This window comes from Pseudochaenichthys georgianus, unplaced genomic scaffold (genome assembly GCF_902827115.2).
Source record: "Pseudochaenichthys georgianus unplaced genomic scaffold, fPseGeo1.2 scaffold_1548_arrow_ctg1, whole genome shotgun sequence".
NCBI lineage: Eukaryota > Metazoa > Chordata > Actinopteri > Perciformes > Channichthyidae > Pseudochaenichthys > Pseudochaenichthys georgianus.
Window position 1 is genome coordinate 1,278 of NW_027262379.1, and position 6,385 is coordinate 7,662.

Genomic DNA, 6,385 nt, shown 5'->3' on the forward strand with positions numbered 1-6,385 from the left:
ATCACTTCATAGTGTATCATATCTCTCCTGATCTGAGTCAGCTGAGCCGTATCTGGCCGTGCAACACTCACAGCGTCACAGACTGTATGCAGAAGTATTATTTTAAGCAACACATAAGTTGACGAAACACTGGAGACAAATGTAATTGAAGTCAGATCGTGTTTTAGACGGGCAGTGATATCATAAACCTGTTAATGTACGCATTCAAACACGTGTTCTGTTCCAGCTGTGTTCACCTTGCAGGTGCAGCTCTGAGGCTTTGATCCTGGTCAAGTGTTCAAGTCATGGATGTTTAAAGTTTAACTTCTTCATATGTCTAATTGTTACGTTCCCTGGTAGATCTAGGGGTACCAAGGGAAGTAGCGACACGAAAGACAGCTGGACGAGAGAAAGAGGAGAGGAAACTCAATGCTGAAAGTTTAAGTGAGGTTTTAATAAGAACATAAGTGAGGCGGCTCACCAGCCGAATTACAACACAAGCTTACAATAACCAGCACACAGCTAGGCTGGGTCTCACACAGAGACAGGCTGCACACACGCAGCCAGACGAGAAGGAGAGGAAGAAGGGCCTCACTGCCGTCCTCCTCCGGGCCTATATGGAAGCCCTGATTGTTAATTAGGATCACCTGGGGAGAGGCTGCACCTGGGGACAATCAGAGGGAGAGAGAGGAAAACACACACACACACACGACCACACACACACACACACACACACACACACACACACACACACTACGGCACGTAACACTTCCCCCCATAAAACACACCTTATACTGCTCACCAGCAGCCAACACCGGAGCAACACACACACCACTCACTGAACACAGATCCACATCGCTCTGAGCCAGGTCCACCCCCACCGCTTCAGAGACGGAAACACCCACACTACTGTCACAGACGGATGCAGAACTCAACTGCACCTCACCACTCTGTCGCATCGCAACCGGGTGCCGGGCTTTTGGCTTTTCCAGAGCAGCTGCCACCTGCTCCTTCCGAGCTACACACTCTGCCTCTAGATGACCAGGATCAAGACAAAAGAAACACACTCTTTTTCTTGGGTCCTGGAAGAGAAGCAGAATGAGCATGTGTGGCACGCCTGTTACGAGCTTTCCGGAAACCAAAACGATGAGGAGAATCGCTCTGAGCCAAAAGCTCAAGCCCTTCCTCATCCGCCATAGTGGTGGCCTGCTTTCGCTTCCAAGCTGCACAGTCTGCTATCATATGACCTGGGTCAAGACAAAAAAAACAAGCTCTGTCTATCCTGGGACCTAACACTGGAACACTGGCACAGGGAACATCATTATCAGGAGCTCTCCGATAAGTGTCCCGCTGAGGAGGGTCCCGCTGAGGAGGGTCCCGCTGAGGAGGGTCCCGCTGAGGAGGGTCCCGCTGAAACAAAACGCTCCTGTGTATCAGCGCACTCTCGTCTGCCAGAGTGGCAGCCTGCTGAAGGGTAGTCACTCTCTGCTCATTCAGGTAGACTACCGTACGCTCCGGTACACAGTTTTTGAACTCCTCTACCAGCATCAGCTCACATACTGAAGCGATGTCATCCGCTGTACACGCTCTACACCACCTGTCAAAGAGGACTTTCTTCTCCCTCGCGAAGTCCACGTATGTTTGGCCAGCAGCTTTCTTCATGCCGCGAAAACCCTGCCTGTAGGCCTCGGGCACCAGCTCATATGCCCTGAGAATAGCACCTTTCACCTTGTCATGCTCCAAACTATCCTCGACAGAAAGAGAAGAGCAAGCCTCCTGAGCCTTGCCGACTAGCTTGCACTGTACGAGTATGGCCCACACGTCTTCTGGCCAGAGCAGAGCAGCAGCAATGCGCTCAAATGCACCAAAGAACATCTCCACTTCCGACTCCAGAAAGACAGGGACTAGCTGAATGTTGCTACCAGCATCAAAAGCAGCAGCAGAACCTGAAGGTGTAACGGCAGAATCACCCACCACAGCTGCTTGGAGCTCTAGCTGACGCATCCGGACAGCAGTGTCTGCCTCCAGCTTCCTGATCTCCAGCTCCAGCTTCCTGATCTCCAGCTCCTGCTTCCTGATCTCCAGCTCCTGCTTCCTGATCTCCAGCTCATGCTTCCTGATCTCCAGCTCATGCTTCCTGATCTCCAGCTCCTGCTTCCTGATCTCCAGCTCCTGCTTCCTGATCTCCAGCTCCTGCTTCCTGATCTCCAGCTCATGCTTCCTGATCTCCAGCTCATGCTTCCTGATCTCCAGCTCCTACTTCCTGATCTCCAGCTCATGCTTCCTGATCTCCAGCTCATGCTTCCTGATCTCCAGCTCCTGCTTCCTGATCTCCAGCTCCTGCTTCCTGATCTCCAGCTCATGCTTCCTGATCTCCAGCTCATGCTTCCTGATCTCCAGCTCCTGCTTCCTGATCTCCAGCTCCTGCTTCCTGATCTCCAGCTCCTGCTTCCTGATCTCCAGCTCATGCTTCCTGATCTCCAGCTCATGCTTCCTGATCTCCAGCTCCTGCTTCCTGATCTCCAGCTCATGCTTCCTGATCTCCAGCTCATGCTTCCTGATCTCCAGCTCATGCTTCCTGATCTCCAGCTCATGCTTCCTGATCTCCAGCTCATGCTTCCTGATCTCCAGCTCATGCTTCCTGATCTCCAGCTCCTGCTTCCTGATCTCCAGCTCCTGCTTCCTGATCTCCAGCTCCTGCTTCCTGATCTCCAGCTCATGCTTCCTGATCTCCAGCTCCTGCTTCCTGATCTCCAGCTCCTGCTTCCTGATCTCCAGCTCATGCTTCCTGATCTCCAGCTCCTGCTTCCTGATCTCCAGCTCATGCTTCCTGATCTCCAGCTCCTGCTTCCTGATCTCCAGCTCCTGCTTCCTGATCTCCAGCTCCTGCTTCCTGATCTCCAGCTCATGCTTCCTGATCTCCAGCTCCTGCTTCCTGATCTCCAGCTCCTGCTTCCTGATCTCCAGCTCCTGCTTCCTGATCTCCAGCTCCCTCCTGAGCTGAAACTCTCGCTCTCGCTCACGCTCCTCCCTCTCACACTGGAGACGAGCCATACGCACTTTTACCCTGGCATCTAATTTAGACCCCATAGCAACGGCTACTTACAAATATTATTATTTATTTACAAACTTCCCCAGATCCTGCCTACCAAACTGTACCTAACTATCTTCTGGAGCGTGCCGGGCTCGAGGCGACTTTAAAGGCAACCATCAGCGGCCGAAACCCTGAATCGCCTGCCCCCAACAGGGAATGAATCCCCACCCAGGATTACCCCGAAAATAAAAAAGGCAAAATAAAAAATGAGTGCCTGAAGGAAGGACTGATTCAGTCCAGCTAGACACTCCCCTGTCTAAACTGAGGAAGCTGTTCAACAGTAAATAATTTCACAGCCAATCCTACACCTATATACACTACTGCTCACCACCACACACAATATCAACACTAACCAACAACCACATACTCACTCTTTGTCTCAAAGATTGGACGATCCCCCATGTTACGTTCCCTTGTAGAGCTAGGGGTACCAAGGGAAGTAGCGACACGAAAGACAGCTGGACGAGAGAAAAAGGAGAGGAAACTCAATGCTGAAGGAGTTTAAGTGCGGTTTTAATAAGAACATAAGTGAGGCGGCTCACCAGCCGAATTACAACACAAGCTTACAATAGACAGCACACAACGAGGCTGGGTCTCACACAGAGACAGGCTGCACACACGCAGCCAGACGAGAAGGAGAGGAAGAAGGGCCTCACTGCCGTCCTCCTCCGGTCCTATATGGAAGCCCTGATTGTTAATTAGGATCACCTGGGGGGAGGCTGCACCTGGGGACAATCAGAGGGAGAGAGGAAAACACACACACACCACCACACACACACTACGGCACGTAACACTAATATTAAAGTTCACTTTTCATTCAGAAGTATGACGCTGCGCTGTCAGTGCGCTTCTCCATGTTTGTGATTGGTCGACTGCTCCAGATACCACCCCTCTCATGTGAACGCGCACCTGACTAGATAGGACACGGCTGGCTTGAGCGATCCACTTGATAACCAGCGGCGTAGTACAGTTTAGCGAGAGCGCGTATGTTTTGGATTAGGCCAACCGGCTAACTCAAACATATCCAGGTTAGGTTGAACCAGGTTCGTAGAACAGGCCTCTAGAAGTGATGGATACACGGATCGTGTTCAAATCAATAGGCACGCAATGACTCTAAATTATAATGATCACACCACCAAACACACATTCAGACTAAAGGAACCAGCTGTTTGGGAAATGAGAGAAGTAGAAAGTACAGGTATTTGTGTTCAACATGTAAGAAGTAGAAAGTTCAGGTATTTGAGTTCAACATGTAAGAAGTAGAAAGTACAGGTATTTGTGTTCAACATGTAAGAAGTAGAAAGTACAGGTATTTGAGTTCAACATGAGAGAAGTAGAAAGTACAGGTATTTGAGTTCAACATGTAAGAAGTAGAAAGTACAGGTATTTGAGTTCAAAATGTAAGAAGTAGAAAGTACAGGTATTTGAGTTCAACATATAAGAAGTAGAAAGTACAGGTATTTGGGTTCAACATGAGAGAAGTAGAAAGTACAGGTATTTGAGTTCAACATGTAAGAAGTAGAAAGTACAGGTATTTGAGTTCAAAATGTAAGAAGTAGAAAGTACAGGTATTTGAGTTCAACATATAAGAAGTAGAAAGTACAGGTATTTGAGTTCAACATGAGAGAAGTAGAAAGTACAGGTATTTGAGTTCAACATGTAAGAAGTAGAAAGTACAGGTATTTGAGTTCAAAATGTAAGAAGTAGAAAGTACAGGTATTTGAGTTCAACATATAAGAAGTAGAAAGTACAGGTATTTGGGTTCAACATGAGAGAAGTAGAAAGTACAGGTATTTGAGTTCAACATATAAGAAGTAGAAAGTACAGGTATTTGGGTTCAACATGTGAGAAGTAGAAAGTACAGGTATTTGGGTTCAACATGTAAGAAGTAGAAAGTACAGGTATTTGTGTTCAACATGTAAGAAGTAGAAAGTACAGGTATTTGAGTTCAACATGTAAGAAGTAGAAAGTACAGGTATTTGGGTTCAACATGTAAGAAGTAGAAAGTACAGGTATTTGGGTTCAACATGTAAGAAGTAGAAAGTACAGGTATTTGAGTTCAACATGTAAGAAGTAGAAAGTACAGGTATTTGGGTTCAACATGTAAGAAGTAGAAAGTACAGGTATTTGGGTTCAACATGTAAGAAGTAGAAAGTACAGGTATTTGTGTTCAACATGTAAGAAGTAGAAAGTACAGGTATTTGGGTTCAACATGTAAGAAGTAGAAAGTACAGGTATTTGGGTTCAACATGTAAGAAGTAGAAAGTACAGGTATTTGTGTTCAACATGTAAGAAGTAGAAAGTACAGGTATTTGGGTTCAACATGTGAGAAGTAGAAAGTACAGGTATTTGAGTTCAACATATAAGAAGTAGAAAGTACAGGTATTTGAGTTCAACATATAAGAAGTAGAAAGTACAGGTATTTGGGTTCAACATGTGAGAAGTAGAAAGTACAGGTATTTGTGTTCAACATGTAAGAAGTAGAAAGTACAGGTATTTGTGTTCAACATGTAAGAAGTAGAAAGTACAGGTATTTGTGTTCAACATATAAGAAGTAGAAAGTACAGGTATTTGTGTTCAACATATAAGAAGTAGAAAGTACAGGTATTTGTGTTCAACATGTGAGAAGTAGAAAGTACAGGTATTTGTGTTCAACATGTGAGAAGTAGAAAGTACAGGTATTTGTGTTCAACATGTGAGAAGTCAAAGCAAAAAGTTGTCAGAAAAATAAGACGTGGAGTAAAGTACTGAAAAAGTACTTAAGTACAGTAACAAAGTATTTGTTCTCCACTACTTCCCACCTCTGGTGATAGCTGTAGCTTACATCAAACTGAAACTGTGTGAAAAACCCAAGAAAGAAAGTAAGTTACAGTGACATGTATAAGAGTCATCGGCTGGATGTCCTTTGAGACACATTATGTCCTCGTCTGTCCACATTTCAAAGGCTCTGTCATCTTTGACCTGAACTCAGAGGACAAAAGGGACCCTCTTTTATTGGCCACATGTTTTGAAGAATCCAGACCAGACATTACAGATCGTGATGATATTTTAACAATGTGAACAGACTCAGACTTTCCCTCGAAGTACTTTCTCTTCTCTTATGTTGTACATGTTCATTCTAGGGTTACACAATATGAGACAAATATAACATAAGTATTGTACTCCACTACTTCTCCTCTCCCAGAGACCCACCAGAGCCCAGACGACCTCCCAGTGGCTCCCAGTCCCCAGGACCACCGCTGACCCCTCCCACTACAGCAGAGCGAGGGAGAGGAACCAGGTGAAGACCACCCCGTCTGGAGATAACCGAAC